Below are 25,082 nucleotides of genomic sequence, written 5' to 3'. Positions count from 1 at the left end.
TATTATATTTCAAATATACCAAATTAATATAACGAAAAATACTAAAATTTACCGAATGTTATGGTATATGTGGTATGTATAATATAATGAAAAATACTCAAATATACCAAATGCTATGGCATATATTTGGAATGTCAATATACTATACTATTCGCGGTAGAGCAATGTGGTATTATATTTAAAATATACCAAATTAATATAAGTGAGATACTAAAATATACCAAATAATATGGTAGACTTGGTATATTTGTGTATTATTACATTCGCATTTCCATCAATTTTAAAATCGTATATCGTCGATTAGACACACACAAAGACAAACATAAAAACAAAGGGCACACAGACAAGATATTGACCAGCAAACAGAGATTGAACTTATTTTAAGAAAATTAATTAATTATCAAACTAATATACACCTTCCATTTTCAATAAAAGCTGCGTGGTCCATTATATTTAAAGCTAACACAAAATAACATATGATATTTAAAACAACATACCAAATATTATTATTCATCATTTTGCACCAATTAACTACCAAATAAAGCTGCATATCATAATGCAACGCTATGTTATGTGAGATATTAAAACCTAAAGAATACGAATTACGATTTCAAACAGCAATAAGCAGAATGTTGATTAAATCAAGACAATCTGCAGAGTTGTAAAAAACAGCGCCCAAAGCTGCACATCAAACTTGTTCAAATTAAACGATTCCAATTTAGTCCAATAATAATGTATAGGAATTTACTAATTACTAATTAGCTATAATTTTTAATTCCAATTTATTTATTGTTTTATATTTTTTCAAACGTTTTTATAATTTCAAATGGTATTTAAATGTATGCTTACCTCATTTAATGAACATTTGGCAATCAATCAATTGAATTGCATATTATTGTTGAATTTAATGCGAAACTTTTGCGTTTAATAATTTTTGATTTAATGCTTTAATCCGGTAAACGCATACAATTGAAATAATAATTGTTTAGCGAAGACCAGCATTTAGTTTTTATGAGCAGAGCGAAAGTAAGTTCCGAGTGTGTGTTAGAGAATAAAATATGGAAGTGTTTTGCGAGAGACGCATTGAAATTATGATTTAGCTACTACACATACAAGTATAACACTCACTTTGCTCGCCCATACAATATGCTGAAAGTATGCATGAGAGATTGCCAGTTATGTGGGTGCTGTTGAAGGACTGGTGAGTAGCTTGAGGCAAGGGGAGTGTTGGGAGTTGAAAGGTAAAAAGGCTGCTTTAGCCATTACACAATGCATTAATCTAATCATATGAGAATATGTGCGAGAGTTGCCAAATTCATGAACTCAAAAATGGAGTTTTATATATGACTCTGACCCTGTTTTTTTTGGTCGTTCCACCTTTTGGTGTTATTGTTGTGGCACACACATACACTCGCACACACACCGATGGACAGGCAAAAGTATTTGCAACTTGATTTATAAGCGCGCTGATGTCAGTTACGTGCACGCACTCAATAATGGCAGCCAGCGCCCTTTGCAGAAGAAGCCTTGAATTGAGGAATGAAGGTGAAGGCAAAAAGAAAAAGGTGGAAGGAAGGAAGGAAAGCGGGATCGGGGAAAGGTGCTTCTGTTGTTGTCTTTGTGCTTTGGCAACAAGGATTTGGCGAAGGACTCGCAGCCATTGCGCAAATTGCTTGCAACACTTTTTTGTCGCTGTTGACGTCGCCATTTGCCGTTTGGCTTTTATAAATCGCTTAGAACAGCGACCCCCCCGCCCTCTCTCTTTTCCCCGCCATCATCCAAAGCGAATGCTGATAACAGCGACAAGTAAAAGTCGCCGAAAACAGGAAACTCTCTGCCGTCAGAGTCGAGCGTCGAGAGTTGTGAGTTGCGAGTCGAGAGTCGGCATTATTCTCTGGCGCCACTCAAAGCACATCCATCAGCGGCGCATTTATATGAAGAGCTTAATGCCAAGGGTGTTGCGCCGTACGGCGTACACAGGTAAGACAGATGACAGGGCCATGGAAATTGAGGAGAGTGGAGAGTGGGGGGAAATGCGAGTGGGTGGCCTTCCTAATTGTTAGACTCGCTCGTCTTTTATTTTCTTTTCTTTTCGCTGTTGTCGCGTTTTTCAGCTCAGCTTTTTCTTGTTTGCCATTGCATACTTTTGTGCGCTGGGCATGTAATGAAGATAATTGCTGTTAAGCGCATCTCTAAGCGGATTTTCGTGCCACGCTTTCCCCCTTCCCCCCCGCCCCGCACCCCTTCGCTCACTGTGGAAAGTTTTGCATTTGACTTTAATTCGCATACTCCATCCCCATGCCAAAACACGTTGTAAACAGTCTGACTCTCATTACTGCAAAATTGTATTTAATTTTCCAAAATTAAATTTATCATCAGCATTTTCTATCTGCCGTGTCGCGCTTAAGTACTCTTATTTATTATTTTTCTGTGCTAGTCAAGTCACCTCTCCCTTTCACCATTCCCCCTTTTTAATTTACACTTTACATGGATGCATGGCGAAGGTGGCATCCACAAGCGTTTTATTTCAAAGCGAGCTGGCGACGACTTGCATTAATTAAATTCCATTCCATGGACGCTACGCTGCTTGAATGAAGGTGTGTGTTCTCTTGTCTTGTTATTGTGTTGCTTTTATTACTATACACCTAAATTGTTTTTAGCTTAGCAGCAGCAGCTGCAGCAGCTGCTCCTGCAGCTAATTGGCAAACGGTGCGTATGCGTCATGCGGTGGCCAAATAAATGAAGCAATCAAAGCAGCAGAGAAGCAGAGAAGCAGAGAAGCAAGTCGAATAAACATGAATTGCAATTAAATTCGGTGGCGAAATTGTGGGACTTCGTTGATCCACCCGCAAGTCAAACACTTGCCCCAGCTCAACAGCTTTCTTGAGTCCGGCAGTTCAGCTCAGGAAAGCCAAGAAACTTGCTTTTGCTTTTGCTGTTGCTGTTGCTCAACACTCGCTTACTTTGCATATTTCCGGCTTCCGTTGCGGGCTGCGACATTGTTACGAAAAATTCATAGAAAACTTTTCCTATTTATATATACATATATATATGTATACCCTATATTTATCAGTTGTCGAAAAATGAGCCAACAAACGAACATTAGCTGCTCCTGTTTTAGGCATCTGCCAGTCGAGCAGACTCTCTCTCGGTTATTTTTTTTGCATTTTTATTTCATTCGCTTTTTGTCAAAACTTGTTTACAGGCGCAAAATTATTGTGACAGACGCTAACATTTACGACAAATATAAGAATAATATAGCAGATAGAAAGCAGGGGGAGGAAATGGGGGATAGGCATCGGCATTGGCTTTCTCCATGTAACAGGTAATTGTTTTTGTGTTCCTGCGTTCTGTATTCCGTGTTCCGTATTCTGCTTCATTTGGTTAGCTTTCGTTGCGTTGCGTTTTCGTTTTGTTTCGCTTTCGTGGCATTGTCGTTATTCTCATTTCTTTTCTTTTTGTCTACTTTGGCATAATTTATTGTATTCCTTGTTTCGTATTTGCATAAATATTTTAATTTGCATTTTAACAAAATGCGAATTTCAGAGCTATGCCTGCGTACCACATAATCTTTATAAATATTATGGATAGATACGAGTGTAAATATGTATTTGCAAGAGATATACATAAATATATATATATGTATATATAGAGTATAAGTTTGTGTTGGATGCGTATGGCTTCATTGTTTTGCTATTTATTATTGTTGTTGTTGCTAGGCTTCTCTTCTGCAACTGTTTCTTTTGCCATCTATTGTTTACTCGGGCTTTGCACGAAAAATGAAATAATAATAAACAAAATGAAACGAAACGAAAGCAGACCGACAAATTTAATCAAAAATCTATTATATGAAGAGCCTTCCAATGGAATTTAAAACGTACGCTTAGAGTGCGCTTTTTAGTTCTCAATATCATCCACATAAAATGCTAATGAAAATAATGAAAAATGTAAATGCAACAACTTCAAATAAAAATATATTAAACAAATATATTATTGAAGTAAATGCATCACACATTTTATGCAAATGACGCAAAGCAAATCTGCAAGTAAATAATAAAGCGAGTGTTGAGTGTTGAGCGCTGAAAATTGATAATTTCAATAGATTTAAATGTAGTTTTAAATTAAATGCAATTACTGTAATTAATTAAATAATTGAGTTGATTTTTATGCATGCATATGCGTTTGCTTGCTGGCCACTTCATTTCGATTTCAATGCCATTTTATTCTATTGAATAATTCCTGTGCAATTCTTAATCCATTTCATTAGCAATTTATTGCGTATACGCCATAGGCAACCAAGTCGTTCGATTTAATTAACAAATAAAACAATAAACATTTCAATTTTAGCAAGCGTTTTATGCTTGTTATTTATTTTAGTCCCGCAATATTCAAGCATTTTTGCTTTACACCTGCTACACAGAAAGGTATTATAACTTTGTGCCCACAGGAAATCTGGCATACATATATTGCTCATTTTAATATATCGATATACCTACAATTATTAACTATTTGGTATAATTCAGTTTTTTAATTACTAACTTGACATTTTTTTTAAATAATACTGCACTTCCTTGCAACGTATCGTTATGGTATATCCATATACCAAATACAGCCTTCGGTATATTTTTGTATTTTTTCGGCTAACCAATTTGGTATATTATTTAAATAATTGTCTTAGTATATTTTGAAAGTAGCAATATATCGATATACCAACCAGTGTATTTGGTATATTTTTGCATATTTTTTACTTTGTTTGAAATAATACTGCAGTATTTTAGTAAATTTTGAATGTAAAAATATATATATAAAACAAGTATTGCCTTTGGCATATTTTGGTATATTTTTAATTATTATAATTTAGTATGTTTTTAACAATAATACTGCACTGCTTTGCAACGTAACGTAATAGTATATTATATTAAATAATTTAGTATTTATCGTGCATTCAATTTTGTATATTTTAAGAATAACACGGCACTGTTTTGCTTTTATTGAAAATAGGTAGCTGGTATTTCACAGTCGAGCTAATTCGACTGTAGTTTTCTTACTTGTTAATTAAGCTCTTCAATTTTGAATAACAAAAATGACTTTAAATAATTTTAAATTAAATAGAAATGTAAATAAGTGTTTTAGTTTTCTTTTGGAAGGCTTTTCCACTGATCTGAGTAATTGTATCGGGGCGTAAAATAAATGTATCAATGCCCTGGCGGATACGCAATGTGGCTTTGAATTACGGTACCCTAGGCGAGTGTATAATGGGAATGAAGAATACGAGTTGAATAAAACTGAATTTGTGCGGCATCAAACGCGCATAATTTAATAAAGTCGACACACACAGACAGAGGCAATCGTGTCGTTGCTTTGGGGTCGTGGCCACATACAGGGACGATGCCGATGCCGATGCCGACGGCGATGGCGATGGCGGTTGTGCCGTAAAGTAGGCAATCACTTTATTATTAAGCCAGACACACATACACACACGTATACACATGCAGCAGACAGTTCATAAAAAAGCAAACAAAATAATGGCATCAAATTTGAAGATTTGATGCGGCAAAATGCTTTTCACGTTTTCAGCATTTTGGTGGCTTTTGTTGTTTTCTGTTCTGTTCTGTTCGGTTCTGTTCTGTTCGGTTGTGTTCAGTTCTGTTCTGTTCAGTGTTGTGTTGTGTTGTGTGCGTCTAGCCAGCTTATCGATAGATAATATATTTATATTTAAATAACACTTCATCATGCTGTTGTCGACGATGACGATGACGATGCCGATGTCGATGTGAATGTGGCTGCGTCTGCGGCTGGGGCTGCGGCTGAGTGAACAGCGAGTGCTTCGCTGCGTATGCGTAATATTGTTTGCTTTCATGTTTGAAGTGGCAAAGAGGCAGCCTTATAAATAAACTTGATCCATTACACACATACAATTTGACTTCGGCTGCTGTCTTGAGTGCGATAAATTTGGGCTTATGATTTTATCCCTTTTATTATTGGCCATGCCCAAACGCCCACAAAACGCCTCGAGAACGCCAGCCAAAGAGCCAAGGAGTAGCTGCCAGCATTTTCATCTCATTTTCATTCGGCGTCGGCATCGGCATCGCTTTCGTTTTCGTTTTCATTTCCATTTTGTTTTTGGCTTTTGCCTGTCCACTCGAGCGTGAAACAACGCTTACAAACAGAACCACACACACGCACACATGTGAAGCATCGCATTGTCAGCTTTTTTAAGAGGCAACACACAACATACCAAAAAGCATTTGCTTCAAAATAAATAAACTATATACATGCTCGCTCTCTCTCTCTCTTTTTCTGTCTTGGTTACAATAAGCAGGCAAGCAAATTAAACACACACAATGCGCACAACTTTTTCTTTGTTGGCATTTTCCTTTCCCTTTCTCTTTTCGTCTTTTTACTTTCCGCTAGTGCCTTTTGCTTTTTCCTTTTTGCTATTGCTTTAGTTAACCACACAGAAACCGGGGCGCAAAGTTTTGAGCGCTAGAAGTCTTTCCAATCAGCCGGCAGCAAGGCAGCAAATCAAATAAAATTAACACAATATAACAATGGCTCTCGAATGGAAACTCGAATGAATGTTGTCCTTGACCAACTCTACGCACACACACTTCTATAATAATATATACACTCACACAAACACACACATATGTATGCAATAAAGCAGAGCCATAGAAATGAATCGTTGAACAAATCAATGAGAGAATATATTCAAAGAGTTTCAAGATACAAGTAATCACACAATCTCAAGTGCTGCGGTTAAATAACTTTTGTTTAACGAACAGATTCATTTCGATACTTTGCACATCAATGATTCATTTACATAGCGAAAAGATGAACAAACTTTCATTGCGTAGTCTTATCGAATATTCGCAACTATTTGAATAGCATTTGCACACTTTTATGAATGTGTATCATGATGATATGCTAATCAAATCAACATCTACATATAAGGTTGGCCAAAAAGTCTTGCGGTATTTCCGATAGGTGTCTTTGCAAGCGCGTAGTTCTAGTTCTATTTATCGAATCGGTTCATGCGATACCTTTTTGGAAAGCTCTTTTCCCGCGCTAACACGTGTTTGATTTATTGTTGTTTGTCTTGAGTCGTTCGTGAGTTATAGCGTCACAAACATGGAGCAAAATAAAGAGAAAATACGGCATATTTTACAGTACTACTACGATAAAGGCAAAAATGCAACTCATGCTGCCAATAAAATTTGTGCAGTTTATGGACCCGATACAGTTTCCATTTCCACCGCACAACGATAGTTTCAACGTTTTCGTTCTGGTGCGGAGGTGGTCGAAGATGCGCCACGGTCCGGAAGGCCTGTCGTCGAAAATTGCGATAAAATCGCCGAATTGATCGAAAGAGATCGGCATAGTAGCACCTGTAGCATCGGCCAAGAGCTTGGCATGAGTCATCAAACCGTTTTAAACCATTTGAAGAAGCTTGGATTAAAAAGCTAGATGTATGGGTGCCACACGACTTGACGCAAAAAAACATTTTTGGCCGTATGGATGCATGCGAATCGCTTCTGAATCGCAACAAAATCGACCCGTTTTTGAAGCGGATGGTGACTGGCGATGAAAAGTGGATCACTTACGATAACGTGAAGCGCAAACGGTCGTGGTCGAAAAGCGGTGAAGCTGCCCAGACGGTGGCCAAGCTTGGATTGACGGCCAGGAAGGTTCTTCTGTGTGTTTGGTGGGATTGGCAGGAATCATCCACTATGAGCTGCTCTCCTATGGCCAAACGCTCAATTTGGACCTGTACTGCCAACAACTGGACCGCTTGAATGCAGCACTCAAGCAGAAGAGGCCATCTTTGGTCAACAGAGGCCGAATTGTCTTCCATCAGGACAACGCCAGGCCACACACATCTTTGGTGACGCGCCAGAAGCTCCGGGAGTTCGGATGGGAGGTTCTATTGCATCCACCGTATAGTCCGGATCTTGCACCAAGTGATTACCACCTATTTCTGTCCATGGCGAACGACCTTGGTAGTCGGAAATTGGCCACAAGAGAGTCCTGTGAAAATTGGCTCTTCGAGTTTTTTTGCCAATAGAAAAGCGAGCTTCTATAAGAGGGGGCATTATGAAGTTGGCATCTCGTTGGGAACTCGTCATCGAACAAAACGGCGCATATTTGACTTAAATCGCATTATTCTAACCAATTTTATGAACAATTGAAAATTCAATAAAAATACCGTAAGACTTTTTGGCCAACCTAATATATCGAACAAAAGAAAGTGTTGCTTTATGGTAGATACAAACTCAGTACGATATAATTAAATATATCTAATTAAATTGATTAATAATCATAAAATAAAATGTAATGTAAATAAGTATTTCTTCCAAGGTTTTCTTCTGTATTCTTCTTCTGTATTAAAGTATTTATTCTTAAGTTTATTTAATGTAATTTCTTTTGTATGCACTCTTTATTGCGATTGTTGAAATACCTCTATTCAAACATACTTAAATACCAATTCTTAATTTTAAGTTTGATATTTTATTTTGATAGCTAAATTGGTCACAATCTTTTGTGGAAATAATTAAAATATTGAATATACAAAATATAAAGTGCATAAGTGAACTATAATCTTATTCTTAACACAAAAAGCTAGTTTATCCAACAGTAATAACAAATAACAAGTAAGAAAGCTACCAGCTACCCATTTTGAATAAAAGCAAAAGAGTACGATACTAATTTTAAAATATACTAAAATAATATTCCACAAAAATACTACAATTTGTTTTGTAGTCTATACTTGGTATATTCATACATTGAAAATATACCATTTAGTGCAAAATATACCGAATTGTCAGCAAAAGCAATTATCGTTTTACAACCATGTTCCCTTTTAGGGGTATAAATAAATTTGATGTATCGAAAAATTAGAAAATAAAAGCTTCTGTTACATATGGTATATACTCATATACCATTTATTCTAAGTTTCCTTATATTTATCATTTTTATTGCACTATTTTGATAACAAAACTTTAATCCATTCCAATGAAAGAAAGGTTATTGTGTGTGTTTCTTATTAATATTTGGCTTGTTAATCGATGGCTTGTTTTATTGTGCTGTTATCGGTGCACTTGCTTCAACACGTATGTATCTTTATACGAATGACTGTATGTGTGCTTCTTTGTCTGCGTGTGTATGTTGCGAGTGTGTGTGTGTGATTGTGCGTGCTCGTAATTATGTGCTACATCATCTTTTATGGGCATAACAGGCTTACAAACATCTTTTGCTTTTATTTTCAAGTGTATCAAATAGAAAATGTTCGCTTCTTCCCCCCGCCTCCGCCACCGCCACCGCATCTCTCTTGCCACTTGCCCCTTGCGACAATCGCTGGCAACGACGCGTCGTGCCCCGCTTTGGCTTGGCCTCTCTCGTTTGTTTGTGTTTAATCTCGTTTTAATGCCGTCGAGCATCATCGTAAAAATTATTACATTAAATGTCAACGCAAAAAGAAGAAGAGTCCAAGCAACAACCAAGCACAACAATACAACAGCAAACACAATACACGCCATACTATACGAATACATATATAGTATATATATATATATATATATGTATATAGTAGATGTATATACAGAATGAAAGAGTGTGGGGAAGGAGAGCCAAGAAAATGGAAAGTGTGTAAGCAGCAGAGTATAAAGAAAAGCGAGCAGGCCCTTGGTTTAAGAGTGTCGTTATTATTAAATTTTACACACACACACGTAGTGAGAACAACAATAAAATGTGCGAATATATGCCCAAAAGACATGTCACTATCTCGCTCGCACACTCACACACACACACACACACACACACACACACACACACACTCACCTTCAGACAACAACTTTATGCCCGAGCCACTAAAATTCAATTTTTACAAGCATAATATGTTGCAATGGCAACACTGATGACACACACATACACACATGTAAACAAACAAACAGGTTTACACACACACACACACACACACATACACACTCCTTATACCTCCTTTTGGCATTGTCTTTGTTAGCATCTTTGCTCGTCTCTTTGTCTCCGCTGCGCCGTCCGCAATGATTTTGCCAACTGCCAACTGCTTTTTATGTGTCGCACGTTATTAAATGAATTCAAGCGCGGAAAATTGCCAGCCAGCCAGCCAGCCAGCCAGACCAATCTTCCCTCTCTTCTCTCTCCAACAACAACTACAACAACAACAACAACATCATGAGCAACAACACCTTGAGACTGCGACACTGCCCGCAGCCATTGAGCCTTCAAATTGTTGTTGTTGCTGGGCCTTTTGTCAATACCCTGCAAGGCCATTAAAGGCCCATCAGATGGCATTTTTCTGCTTCGCTACAAATTGAAAATTTCATAAATGCTCACTTCTCTTTCTCGCTCTCTCTCTCTCGCTCAATGGAAGGCAATTGCTCAACGGCTCATTAGTTTAATAAATATGGGACACAGTGCGCAATAGATTTTTGTATTTGTTGTCCTTGGATACAAGGCTCAATAAATAAATGCATAAAAACGAGGTAAAAATGTTATACACAAATTTCAATAATAACTCACAAAATTCGTTGTGAGTTTTGCACACCGACAAAAAAGTGTCCAAACTTTCGCCATAAAAAATGATTTCAACTAATTGACATGCACTACGGGATTTACTTTGCATCTAAGCAAGACTTTTTAATGCATTTTTTGAATTTCATTTCGTGAGCAAATCAAGGGCGAAAAACAAATACTTTATTTCACGTATTTTCACAATTTTAATATTATTACTTACTTTTGGTGCATATACAATAATTGTTATTTACAATTTATTTAAAAATTTATTTTACATATATGAAAAAATGTCTCCTTGATATATTTAAAACTTTATGTTACAATTTGAAAGAAGTCGTACGTTTATATACCAAATATAATGTTTAGTAAATTTTAGTATTTTTAAAAAAATAATTTGACATATATTAGGTATATTTATAAACCAAATATCCAACAGTTTATTTGAGTATTTTTTAGTATATTCATTCGGTATATCTTATTGAAGAGCATATTCGTATATTTATTTATCAAACATAATTTTCGGTATCTTTTAGTATTTTTAAATATTAATTTCGCATATATTAAATATGTACATATGGTATATTGATATACCAAAAATTGACATCAGTATATTATAATATCTTTTTCGGTATATTAATTCGGTACATACACCAAATATATATTTTAGTATTTTGGCAATATTAATTTGGCATATATTAGATATATTGATGTACCACATGTAGCCATTGGTATATTATCGGTATATCTTATTTTCGAACGTATTAGTATTATTGAATATAGCTTTGGTATATTTTTGTATTTTATTGGATTATTAATTTGGCATATATTAAGTATATTGATATAGCAAATATAACCATTTGTATATTTTTCTGGTATATTTGGTATATTTTAAGAAAATGGCTGCACTGTTTTGAAATTGGGAATAAGTATAAGCAATAAAGTATTTATAACCTTTACTATAGTACTTACAATAACAATACAATATCGAATAATGAAAGATGTTTTCTGTTTTTCAAATGTGTAAGTAATACCGAAAAAAATGCTACTTTTAAAAAAGTAGAACTATTTACCCAGAAAATGGGCACTTGTCCAATGGTTGACGCTTGACACGTCATTGCACTTTGACAACAATTTCCGGTTGTCGTTAGAGTGTGCAGCAAGCAGAAGGGTGCGAGCGATCAAAACGCATTGCATACTTTTGTGCGGCTGCCCAATTGGCACGTCTCCTGGCTGCCTGCCTGCAGTTGTTGAGCTGCTTATTAGTCAGATATACACAGAGAGAGAGAGAGAGAGAGAGAGAGAGAGAAGCATCTTTCACCCCCTGAGGCACATAGGAGAAATGTAACTAATGAGGCGTATAATCATTGTTATGTCAACAGTTTTGCTGCCTTTTGACAAACGACTCACACAGAGACACATATGTATGTATATGCTGGGTGCCCCGTTCAAGTCGAGTGCTGCTGCAGGAGACAAGAAATCTACTTGCACATGTCAATATAAATAAGCGACATAGCTCCACCCAAGCGCCACACAGCATGTGTCGAAACTTTAGAGAGCATGAGCTGCAAAAATACAAAAATATCAGACAAAAAAGTGGGGAGGAGAACAATGAGCAGAGAGACACAGAGAGACGAGTAAGAACTTCATTATTATCATCGTTATTTCCGTGTATGTGTGTCAAGTGACACCCACACATCTACACACACACATAAACACACACACACAAGAAAGTGACAGAGTCAGGGATGTAATTGCTGGCATCCAGCATCATGTAGGAAATAAGCAATTTGAGAGATCATTAAAAAGTTGAAGCGCCAAAAAAAAGAGCGACCCAAAAAACCAATGGAAAAAAAAGAGAAAAACACACCTAAACAATACCCAAGATGAAGAAATAAAAACGACATCAATGCTAAAGGACATTAAATGTCTGAGGCACTCACACATACATATGTATTTGTGTGAGTGTGTGTGAGTGCGTGCATGTGTTAAAGAGGCAGAGCTAAAAAGCATTTGGAAATGCTGCAGTGACAATTGATTAGTCGATGAAACTTACAGACAGACAGACAGACATTCAAAGAGAGAGAGAGACAGCAAATGACGTTCAGGAAATTGACTCAATTTGGCATAAAAGTCTTGAGACACACACACACGCACACACAACGAGACACAAGCAAACACAGAATGAAAAAGAGCTATGACAAATAGTAGATAGAAGACAGCAGGCAAAGGCAGAGGCAAGTCGCAGTTGAATGCACGCTGCATTTTCTGCCTGTTTGTCTGCTTTTTTGTTAGGGGGTGTGGATTCTTCGCCCTCTCCCTCTCCCTCTCCCTCTCCCTCGCCATCGCCCTCGCCGTCGACTTTTGGCCCCGAGTCGACTTTGCGTCAACAGCGGCAGCAGTCAAAAACACTCGACAAGCGAGACAGCAACAATGCAAAATTGTTGTTAGTGACTTTTGCCGGCCAACAAACGGTCTTTTCGGTCTTGCTTTGCGTCTGAATTTTCGGTTGCACAGCTTTCGTTTCGTGTTTTGGTTTGACTGCGAGTTTTGGTTACTGCCACACCAGAAAGTCGCCTCCATCCACATTTTTTTGTAGAGCTAGAGCTACATACCTCTGCCACCATGTTTTGTGCGCCACATTGTTCCGCACTTATTCGGCTTTGTAAATACTATTTGCATTTCATTTATGACTCGCGTTTTTACAACTCCCTCTCTCTCTCTCTCTCTCTCTCTCTCTCTCTCTCTTTATGATACCCAACAATTCTAGAGTATAAGGGTATTCGTAAACAGTAACTCAGTTGAGCGAAAGAATTGAATATTCTAAAAGGAGAATTGCAAAGCATTGACAGAATAATTCAGCTAATAATCTATTGTTTGCCAACAATTTTACTGCTGCAGATTGGACTAATCAGCTCTAACGCCGAAAATGTGCACTCAAAACTAAACTAACCAAAACACATTGAATTTACTTAAAAAGATTCTTAGTGTTTTATTGCTGGGTCTGGAATTTGTTAGCAAGGCAGTAGTTAAGGAATCATCAGAGTATAAAACTTACTTATTATACATATGTCATATATACATATTTTTTTTTAATGGACTTTATTATATTCAACTTTTTGGTTTGAGAAAATCACAGACTTATTAATATATAGTATATTCTCAGAAAAATAGTTATGAAGTTTTCAGAATTGAAAAAGTTGTATTTTAGTTTATTTAAAGAAAATTCATAGCTGTCAAAATCTTCTTTTTGTTGATTTAAAATTAGTTAATAAAATCTTTCGAATATTCTATATTTATAAATGTTAAATGAAAGAAAAATAAATTAATAGTAACATTTTATTTTCATATTGACGACACAAGTATTCTTATATTAAAAAGTGAGTATCACACAGCTTTCATATTTGCATTTGTAGTTTAGTTGTCTTTTTATACCTGCTACTATTGGGTAGAAGGGTATTATAATTTTGTGCCAGCGTGAAATGTATGTAACAGGTAGAAGAAGGCATAATAAACTATAACGTATATATATTTTTGTCCGTTTGTCCGTCCGTCTGGTAAATCTTGCAGTCAATACCAAAGTCTATATTTGGTGTATTGACATATCACTTCATTCAAATTATACCACAATGTAGTACAATATTTACATATATACTAAATATGACCTGTAGTCCCTACACACACACACACACACACATAATACCTTGACGCTCTCTTATCAATTCTCTCATTCTATGTCACATATTAGCAACGTAGTCAGTCTTGATCGAGAAGCAGAATAAAACGGACTCTACGCCGCAATTCGTGTTGGTTCCTTTCGTGTATTTATCTACCTATTTACAGACCTTTGGAAATTTTTAGTATTTTTGTGGTACTGCACTGTTTTGCTATTATTAAAAATGGGTAGCGGGTATTTCACAGTCGACCGCACTCGACTGAAGCTTTCTTACTTGATATTTTTTTGTTGTGTTTTTGGCTATAGAGCACTTTGCTGTGCTAGTTAGCGACTTTTCGCTGCACTTTAAATGTCATTGCAAGTTGAGTTTTGAGTCAGCGTCGTCTGCCTTTAAGCAAATTAGTGTAACGTGGCTGTCCAGCCAAGCAGCCAGCAACCAGCAACCAGGAGCCAAACAGTCGAGTTGCTGAGCTGCTGTCGAGCTGCTGAATTGGTGGCAGGCAGGCAGCATCTAAGGACCTGGCATTGTGTTTACCCATGCACATTTCTTTTTGTGCAGCGACTTCCCTCTGCTGCCCTTGTTCGCTCTCTGGTTTGGTGAGGAGCTTAGTTTGGCCTCGCCTTCGTTTACGTCTCGGCGGCAGCCTTTGTTCTACTTGGTCGCACAGTAGTTGAAATTTGTCGTAACAAGATTTGTTTTTGATTTGGATTTCTGTTGCCATTGCTGTTGCTCCTGTTAACATTCCCTTCCGCATCCGCATCACCATCATCATCACCATCATCGTCATCGTCATTGCTGCTACTTGAAAAGTGTGTGGCATTGGCGGACGCGACGCGCAACATTTTTGCGTAAACAACTTTCTTTGTGCACCGAAATGCGAACAACGACAAATTGCACTGTGCAGCAGCTAAAATTGCATTGCTGGACAGTTCAACGCAGCGCAGCGCAGCTCAGAGCAGCCATTCGAGCCAATTAGACTTCATGCCACAGAGGGCGGAGCCAATGTTACAACCAGCTTTAACCAGTTGCGATGTTGTTGTCGCCTCTTTGCATTGCTGCGGCTGTCGTCAGTGAGTGAGCTTCTGTCGTCATTAGCTACTCAAAACATTATGGCTGGCAAAGCTAGCTAGCTGGCGCACTCCTCGCACTCGCAATCAATGGAGCAAAAGAAGCTCTGTCAAAGCACAAATGGCTAAGCCTCTTCTGCACAGCAGCAGCGCAGCTCTTTGATAGATAACTCTTACAAAAAGTTCTTCTTTAGCACTCTAATTGCTTAAATATTGAAAAAAATACACTTATTAGTGTGGAATTTGCTTCAAAAGTGGATTCATCAAAAATACTTTCAAATACTAAATTCTTGTCTTATTTTTGTTACTTTGGGCAAGTTTAAGTTCAAAAGCAGCTTCTAAAAAACATAATTTACTTTGAAATAATAAACAGCTAACGTATTCTAATTTCTTTTGGCATATTGACACATCATGACTTAGCTTGGTCAATCGGGCCGTATACGCGGAATTCTTTCTAAAGTATAAATACTTTTTAAAGTATATCTAAGATACCTGCTACTCGGTAATATCTTTAAAATATACCAAATAAAAATACTAAAGAATACCGAACCCAAAAAAAAAAATACTTTTAAAAGTTACACAGAAAAATACTAAAATATACTGAAACCAAAATATACTTAAAAGGGTCTCATGGTATAGTATTATTCTTAAATTATTCCAAATAAATATATTGACAAATACTAAAAAATATACCAAATCTAGATTTTCAATAAAAAAAACTAGTGTGGTATTATAAATTAATCGTATCAAATTAATATACTGGAAATATACTAAAATTTACTAAAGTCTTTATTTCTATCGATATACCATTACATTCAAAATATACCACAGAGTACAAAATACATCAGATTTTCAACCAACCCAACAGCAGCAGTAAACAAACCAAAGTCTTTATTTCGATATACCATTACATTAAAAATATACCATAGAGTACAAAATTGACCAGATTATCAACCAGTGCATATCAAATATATCAAATTATTTCTTTATTAGGATTCCATAATTTTTATGTACATAAATGCTTGTGCTAAAATAATTGCACTACAAATAGATAATAATAGTACACTAATTAAACATTTAAGCCATTAAGGAACAACAAAATTATATATAAGATAAAACATCCAGTTTTTAATACGTAACATGACAAATAAATAATTCTGCCAAAATATCTTAATAATATTATATTCACACTACTATGTTATAAGTGCAAATATTCTCAATGCTCTTATTGCTAAATACATTTGCGAAATGTTCATGCATCTACATATTTTACAAATTAATCAATTGCTAATTGGCATGTGAATAGTGACAGGCGAACAAATGTGTGATCAAATTTATAATGAGCTCATGCACAAAAAAAAAGAGATTTGTAATGTTAGAGAATCACTTGAAGTATAAAATAATTAGATAAATAGGTGAGAGGCTTTGTCTGTGTTTGTGCATACGTAAGTAGATCATAACTCATCAGCTGCGAGCTGAGAGCTGAGAGTTGAAATCAATTACCCATCCGCTTGCATTTCGTTCGCATTTCGAGTTGAGCATTCGTTTCCCCTTGAGATTATGGGTGGGTGGGTGTAAGGGGAGTGGCAGTCACTTGAGTACAAAAGTACGCTGTGTACGGCAGTGTCGTGATAAATCATGTTAAGCTCTGCCCTCTGCCCTCTCCCTCTCTCCTTCTGATGCTGCAACTGCTAGCAAAATGGTGAATTATATCGTATATTCCGTGTAAGTAGATGCAGCTCTTTTATTTTTATATGTAGTATGTTATAGTACTCATACATAACATATATACAAATCCGATGAAACATTTCAGCAGCGTGTTTGTTGCTATTTGCTTATCTACGCTGATGCATACAGAGAGGAGTGAGGACAGCTCCGACTCTGGGTGTCCGTCCGTCCGTCCATCACATGAGGGGAAGAGGCATCCCTTTTTAGAGTGAACCTACTTTATTATGCTAAAAACTCTGGGCCAAAGTGTATTATATGGCATAATCCACTAACAAAAATTGAGCAGGAATTTATTATGTTTTATATGCCTAAACAGACGTCAGTATCACGAACATGCGAGTGGCGAGGGCGTGTCAAAAAGTGGGAGAGAGGGAGAGTGTGTGTGTGTGTGTGGGCGGGCGCAGAAATACATAATGAATTATGCAGGGCACTCACAACTGCGAATCCTCGCAGTCCACTAAGCACACAAATACACAGACACACACACACACACACACATACGCGCACACACGCATACAATGGCAGACATATCAATAATTCAACAGTCTCAACGAGAAAGCCAAAACAAAATATACAAATCAAGCGCAAGGCCTAAAAATCAACACAGCTGCACAACTGAAATATACCCATTAGATTATAGATTTCAATCGACCTCGACTATATGTTAGTAGTAGATGATGTGCATACCCATCGACCATTTGATGGGTAGCTGCAGTCGAAAGAGAGTGCACAAAAAAAACACAGAAAGCGACTCTCGACTTGATGAATTATAGAAGTAAATCTGAATTGAAATATAACTGAGCCACCTACATGTGTATTTTGATGTATAAGTATGTCGATACACACACACTCGCATACATAAATGAAAGCAATATGGACACAGGCCACACCTGAATATACATACATATATACGTATATATGGTTTGAGGTTATGTTCTCCCTCTACATTTATCGCAATTTTTTGGTTATTATGGCCAAATGAAATGCACGCAATATGAAGTGTAATATTTCATCAGAGTTAGCCAGCGACACACAGAGAGAAAGACAGACAAACAGAGAGCAAACACATAGCTGGACAGACTGACAATCACATAGAGACTCTGTTTGCCAGGTAAATGTGCTCGAGTCTCCCAAACGAATAAATACCACAAAAAAAAAAGATTTATCATTGCATTCCCGCTCACCAACCATTCATTCATTCATTCGTTTGTTTGTTTCATTCGAGTGTAATTTATGCGACCAAATATTGAATTAATTCGTATTGCTTTATCAATATAATCGTATATATTTTCGGGCACAGCCTAATGAGCTGCATTTCGAGCAACAGGCAAACAGGCAAACAGTCAAAGCAAATTGAAAAGCCAATAACATCGCTTCTGTCTTTCTATTGAGATGCCCAGAGAATATCAAGTAAGACGTAGCTAATCAGATAAATTAAGTTCGATTGAGATGCGTAAAAAGAAAACACCAAGTTTATTCTTATGAATGAGAGCAAAAGTCGTGTGACTCATGAGTCGTATGTGAATCCCATATGGGAAGCGAGATCAAACCAGTCCGAATACTTGTACATAATTAATCGGGCAGCTAATGTCTATGTGTTCTCCTTTTGCCAGCTTTCTCTTCGTAGTTGACAAAGTAATACTACAGCCGTAACACACAGCGACAGCTGTAGCGACAAGCTAACAGAAAAAGAAACAACAACAAAAAATCAAGTAAGAATCCTGCAGTCCAGAGTTCTTGACTGTAAAATACTCGCTACCCATTTTTAATGCCAACAAAACATAGCGATATTATTGTTGAAATTTACCAAACAATAATATACCAAAAAATACTAGATTATACTAAATGCTATATTTGGCATAAATTAATAAATAATAATTGATGGAAAAATACTATTATTTGGTATATCGACACATTATATTTCATTTAAAATAGACCATATATACATTCTTTAATGGGTCGAAATAATAATATACTAAAATATACTAATAGTTGTATTACTATCAAATATAGCAGATTGCCAATAAATGTATCTTAAGACTTTCTGCAGAAGGTGCTTCTTTGCAATGAAAAGTATTTCTTTAATATTAATTTGATTGCAATAAAAAAAAAATCAAAATAATTAAATAAATACATATTTTAATGGATCGAGGATGCCTTCTTCTGCGTGTGACTTATATATCCATAAAAGCATAACATCTCAATGTTATTACTATTATTATTATTAGTTATTACTCTTAAAATATACCAACAAAAATATATAGCACAAAAAAAACTAATTTACTCCAAAGGCATATGTATATCGATACATTATATTTCATTTAAAATATAAAATTATTCTTCATAAGGTCGAAATAATAAAATACTAAAATATATTGTTGCTGTATTTGGTATATCATATATAATATATAATACCAGATTGTCAACGGAAGCAATGGCAGCTGTTTTTCGCAAAGTGATATTATTTTTATAATAACTTAATCTGATCGCAGTCAAATCAAGAATTAAAATGATTAAAAATATACTTAACACTGTTTTAGGCGGTCGAAGGTGCCATTTACATGACATTTACTCGAGGCACAAAGTTGTAATACCCTTCTACCCTACGGGTATCGGGTATGAAAATAGAGAAAGAAAAGAAAACTTTTGATGAGACTTTGGTGGCATGGTGCACGTGGCCAGGCTTAGCCTTATGGCTAAGTGGCTGGCTGCAATTCCTGTTCTGTTCTGTTCTGTTCTTTTTTTTTTTAGTTGGTTTCTTTGAATTGCTTTTAGTGCCACAAAAAAGCTGACGTAAGTTGGCCTTAGATCACGAGCCGCTTTGAGACGCACTTGTGAGTGTTAAAAGTACTCGCACTCGTGGTCCTTCTAGTCGTAGTCATAGCCGTGGCCGTCGTCGTAGCCGTAAAGTGCATTTTGTTTCCCAAGAATACCATGCATTTCTCAAGTGAACCTGCTCAGATTCATTCCCTACTCTCCCCCTTTCCGTCGAGGTAGAGATACTACTACTTTTGTGGACAAACAAAAGCCTAACAAAAACTAAAAAATAAAAAGAAAACTTGACAATACTTTCAAGTTTGTTCAAGCTGTAACTAGACACACACACAGTGGCGAGCGAAAGTATATAAACCAGGCAAAGCTAAAGCCAAAGCCTAATGCATGCGTAGGAAAAAACTTTCGTGCACGAAGCTAAAGTCTTTAGGATCTGTAACCAACTCGAAACTCAACTCGAACTCGTATCAACTGCAGTTTCAAAAACAGTTAAACTCTTTTTATACCACATATATTCTCTATTTTAGTTATATATGTATTTCAGTTGATACACGTGGCTAATGGATTTAAGTTCGAGCTGAGCGACGCAACCAGCCGCATTTTCAGTTAACAACATCCATGGCCTCAATTGTGATCCAATTACAAAATTTCTTAGGGCGCTAATTCAATTACGAGTACTACGAGTGTTTTCCCCCCATCTCCCATCTCCCACTCGCACTCTCTCTCTCTCTCCGACTGAACTGAACTGAATTAAGCTACTTACACAATAATTGACTTCAACAAACTGCATTTGTTGCGCATTTATCTATGTGAACCGGAGAAGCAAGCCACCTTCTAGAAGAAGGACTAAACTCAAGTGCCACAAAAGATAAAAAGTAAACTTTATCAAAGTGGTAGAATGGGTAAAATGAAGTTGCGAGTTACGTCGGGGCTGGGGCTGGGGTTGGTGCTGGGGAAATAAAGATGAAGATGGCTGGTAAGCTGGCGCTGAAGTGCGTTGGGCTTTGTTTACTCACCAGGCGGCATTTCCGCTTCCGCTCTTCGCAGCTTTTTTTGCCCACATTCAGTTGTGGTTTTTACTGCTGCTGCTGCTCCTCCATCAAATTGCAATATCCGCGATAGCAGCAGCGACAGCGACTGCGAGAGTGCGACATCAAGCGCCTGCCATCGATATCCAAGTCAGTTGACTGCGTCTATGCACCGTCTTTTCCCTTACCCCTCTTTTTTGCTCACTCCATCTTCTGCTGTGTACTGTGTGTGCAAGATTAATGCATTTTAGCCAAGCCGTACCGTGCCGGGCCGCATTGTGTGGGTGAGAGAGAGAGAGTATCTTAATACTTTGGTTTCACTTCAAATGAGCAGGCAACGTTGCTGCCACTTCCCCGTTTCCCCATCCTCATCTCTTTTGCATTTTGCAAAGCACTCTTTGCATATCGATGGCTCTTCAGCCAGAGACTTGCTACTGTTTAAAGAGCAGTTTACCCTCAAAGAACTGTTTTGTTGTTTTGCAAACTACCATAGTTGAAAGAGGGCGTGAGTGTGGGTGAAGATGGTGGATGCAATTTGATTGATGACCGCACATTCATCTGGTTTAAATAGTTGGCATTTGTTGTTTGTCTAATGAACACGCTATTCAAACATAATTGAACAGCTTGATGACACCCAATTATGGACTGGCTAATTGAGTTCAATATTTGCCATGGCAACATTTTCATTCATTTTCGACCAAGATTCAGCAGCAGCACCAGCCAAATTGAATGCAAAGTAAATTCATTAAAAATTGATTTGTGCAACACCAAAACTAGATAGATGTAGGTTGTGCGATTAAATACGGCAAAAGTTTATAATCAAAAACATTGCGGCCGCTACCACAAAATATAATGTTAATTAAATGCATTTGCTAAAACAGCAAAATTTCGTTAATCAATGTTATATTAACCGCAACTCAATGCTTGTAAATTGGCATTGCAAATTAGAGCGATAAGTAACAAAATTGAATGGCGAAAATAATTAATTAAAGAGCAATTGATGTGGCTGATACACACTTGCCATACATACACGGATAACAAACAAATAAGCAGCAGCAGCAGAAACAGCAGATGGCCAGCAACAACAAGGTGTCAACGGTACAAAGTTGCAATTAAATTAACAACCACGTATCAATAAATCGTACAATATAAGCAGCGACAAATTAAACAAAAGCAACAGCAAAAAAAAAAAAAACTGAGAGAAAACTGCAGTCGAGTGTACTCGACTGTGAGATACCCGTTCCCTATTTGAATTGAAAGCAACACCAAATATAGTATTTGAAATACTTTAGTATTTTTGTGGTATATTAATTTGGTACATTTTAATAATGTGTAGTATTATTATTGGTATATTAAGTTGATATATTTTCAAAATGTTTGGTATTATTCCTAAAATATACCAAATTAATAAACATCAAAAATACTGAAATATACCAAAAGCTAATATACCTAAAGAATACATAAATCTATCTAAGAAAATATTTGGCATATTAATATACTATTACATCTAAAATTTGTCATATACAATTATATTATATATTCTATATGGGATCAGAGATGCCTCCCTTCATATACAATTCCTTATTTCCTTATTTTAGTATTTTTCGCGAAGTATTTATTTACTATTATACAGAAAGAATACTAAAATACACCAAATATATCATTTAAATTATATTATATGGGTTTTGGTATATTTCAGACTTTGGTATATTTTATTATTTTTGCAGTTATAAGAAACGTTCTTTAAAAATAAAACAACAAAATATATCAAAGTAAATATAAATAGTATATCGATTTACTATTACATTTAAAATATTTCATATATATCTGCCTCTTTCTGCCAGTTACATGCAATTCATGCAGGTATAAAGTTATATAATACCCTTCTACCCTATGGACACCGAGTATATAAATACAGGTGAAAAGCAAAGTAAAGCACGTAAGTGACACAAAAGCAAAAAGTACAAAAAAAAAATGGGTGAAATGTGTTCATTGCACGGGCGAGGGTCAAACGATAATTTATCTTTCTCTTTGGCATCTCAGTTGAGTTAATTGATAATCAGCAACTTGTTAGACAACTCTCGCCGCGTGTTGCACTTTTATTTAGCAGCACATAAATGACAAATTAAATAATGCGCATTTAATTAAAATGGCACTCCAAATGGCAACAGACACTAGACGCTAACTACACACATACATACACACATACACACAATGGGAACAACCAATCTGACGACGTTAGACTTTGGGAAAAGATTTCATTTTATCTTGTTGAGCAGCGTGTTTGCATTGCAATTTCTTATTCTTGCCATGATGCGAGCAAAACTAACAAAGCACGTGGATAATTTTAATTTTATGTACTTTCTGTTGCAGACACACACGAGCCAAACTTTTCAAAATTGTTTTGCCAACAAGCAGCAGCAGCAGCAGCAGGAGTAGCAAAAGCAGAAGCAGCAGTAGCTATAAATCTTAGCATACCGCAGGGCGCACAGCAACTTTTGTGGCGCTTACGCTCTACGTAGTTCAAGTCTCGTCGAATGCCACAATGTGGCTTGAGCAATTTGTGCAGCACCAACAACAACAACAACAACAACTACGAAAACAACAACTAGAACGAGAACGTTAACTGAAACTGCAACTGCAACTGAGAGCAACTGTATCAACAGTGAGCGCACAAAGTACGTATACGAATGGAGGATTCCTCTCGTACATTAGTTTTACTTTTCCACATCACATGTGATGCTGGGGGTGTCATATTGAAAAAAAATTGCTTTCAAATTGGGCCAAACCAAGCACAATAAAAAAAACATCGCCCACACACATACATACACGGCAAAACAAAATAACGGGGGAGAAAAGAAAATGCAAACAGAATGGCAGAAAAAAAGAGTTGAAACAAAATGTCCGGCGGCAACTACAAAATTTTTGTTTCGAAATTAATTGCAGTGGTTGCAGATAGACCAAAAACCAAAAACCAAAAAATAAAAATAAAAGGCAAGCAATACACGAAAAAAATCAACAATAGCTTTTACCCAACGAAGTTTCGATACTCTTGCAAGAATATAAAATATTACGTATACGTATAAGGATCATATCTTTAAATAATCTCTTAGGTAAAGTTACTTAGAACATAGCTTTATATATTTGTAATTTTCTCAAGGCAAATACGTTGCTCTGAAAAATTCAAGTGTGAGTGGCAAGGATTTTGCATACTTTTGTCACTTTTTGCTCACAGTTATTCAGCAGATTTGACCAAACTAAAGCTGAATGTGAATGCGAATGCGACTGCGACTGCGACTGTGAATGCAAGTTGACAAGTTGACGACAGCTGGCATTTGACCGGACAGGTATTGTGGTATTCTGGTCTCCATGAAATGTGAATTCTCGTAGTTGGGCATTGTTCATGTCAAGGATCACAATACTTGAGAACATGAACTTTTTCAAGTCAAACAAAAAAATAAAACAGAATCGAAAAATGAAAAATTACTCAAAAACATTATCTTTCAGTTTATAGAAAAACAAAAAAATACTGTTCTTGTACAACTTTATTTAGGACTATCCAATTTGTGTTGTTTTTGGTTTTCTTTTTGTGCCGCTGACTAAGGACCATTTAGTTTAAGTGGACTGTCCATTTCATCGGCAGTTGTTCCTTTGTTGTGTTGCTTTTATTTCTTTCAAGAGGAGGGCGAAGTACAGAGCATTCACACATGCCAATAAATTCATACTTATACCGCGTGTATATTGCGCAATTCTTTAATGTTATGTTTATTGATTTCGAGGAATGTTTAATGAATTGCAAATACGCACACAAACACAACCCTATACAGTGCGTGAATGTGTGTGTGTATCTACTTATTATTCCTGCTACCCATATACATAAATGTGGAAGGGTATTATAACTTTGTGCGTACAGGAAATGTAGCAAGCTTACTTACAATAATAACTACAAGTATGTATAGGTATATATTTCTTGAAAATTTAGTTGCGATCAGATAAAAATTGTCAAAGGCATTTAAAAAATAATATTGTATTGCAAAGATAGTAAAATATACTAAAGACTATATTTGTATAGTGATACACTATTACATTTCAAATATACCATGCAGTCAACAATATACCGTATACCATATATACAAACTAATATACATATGTATATATATTCAACATTATTATTTGTGCACTATGGTATTTTTCATACTTTATGGTATATTTTATATGTAATGTTATATCACTTTTCGCTGTTTTTCAGTATATTAATGTGA

The 25,082-nt window shown here is 36.2% G+C and overlaps 1 protein-coding gene across 1 annotated transcript in view; it reads left to right on the top strand.

Annotated features, from left to right (window-relative positions):
- LOC133847615 (uncharacterized) overlaps positions 1-25,082 on the top strand; it is a 151,415-nt gene that overhangs the window by 8,133 nt on the left and 118,200 nt on the right. Inside the window, exon 2 of the mRNA XM_062282776.1 lies at positions 23,194-23,498. The gene's annotated coding sequence lies outside the window, so the exon portion shown is untranslated. The remainder of the gene's footprint in view (positions 1-23,193; positions 23,499-25,082) is intronic.

Source organism: Drosophila sulfurigaster, chromosome X (genome assembly GCF_023558435.1).
Source record: "Drosophila sulfurigaster albostrigata strain 15112-1811.04 chromosome X, ASM2355843v2, whole genome shotgun sequence".
NCBI lineage: Eukaryota > Metazoa > Arthropoda > Insecta > Diptera > Drosophilidae > Drosophila > Drosophila sulfurigaster.
This window is presented reverse-complemented; position numbering and strand designations above follow the sequence as displayed.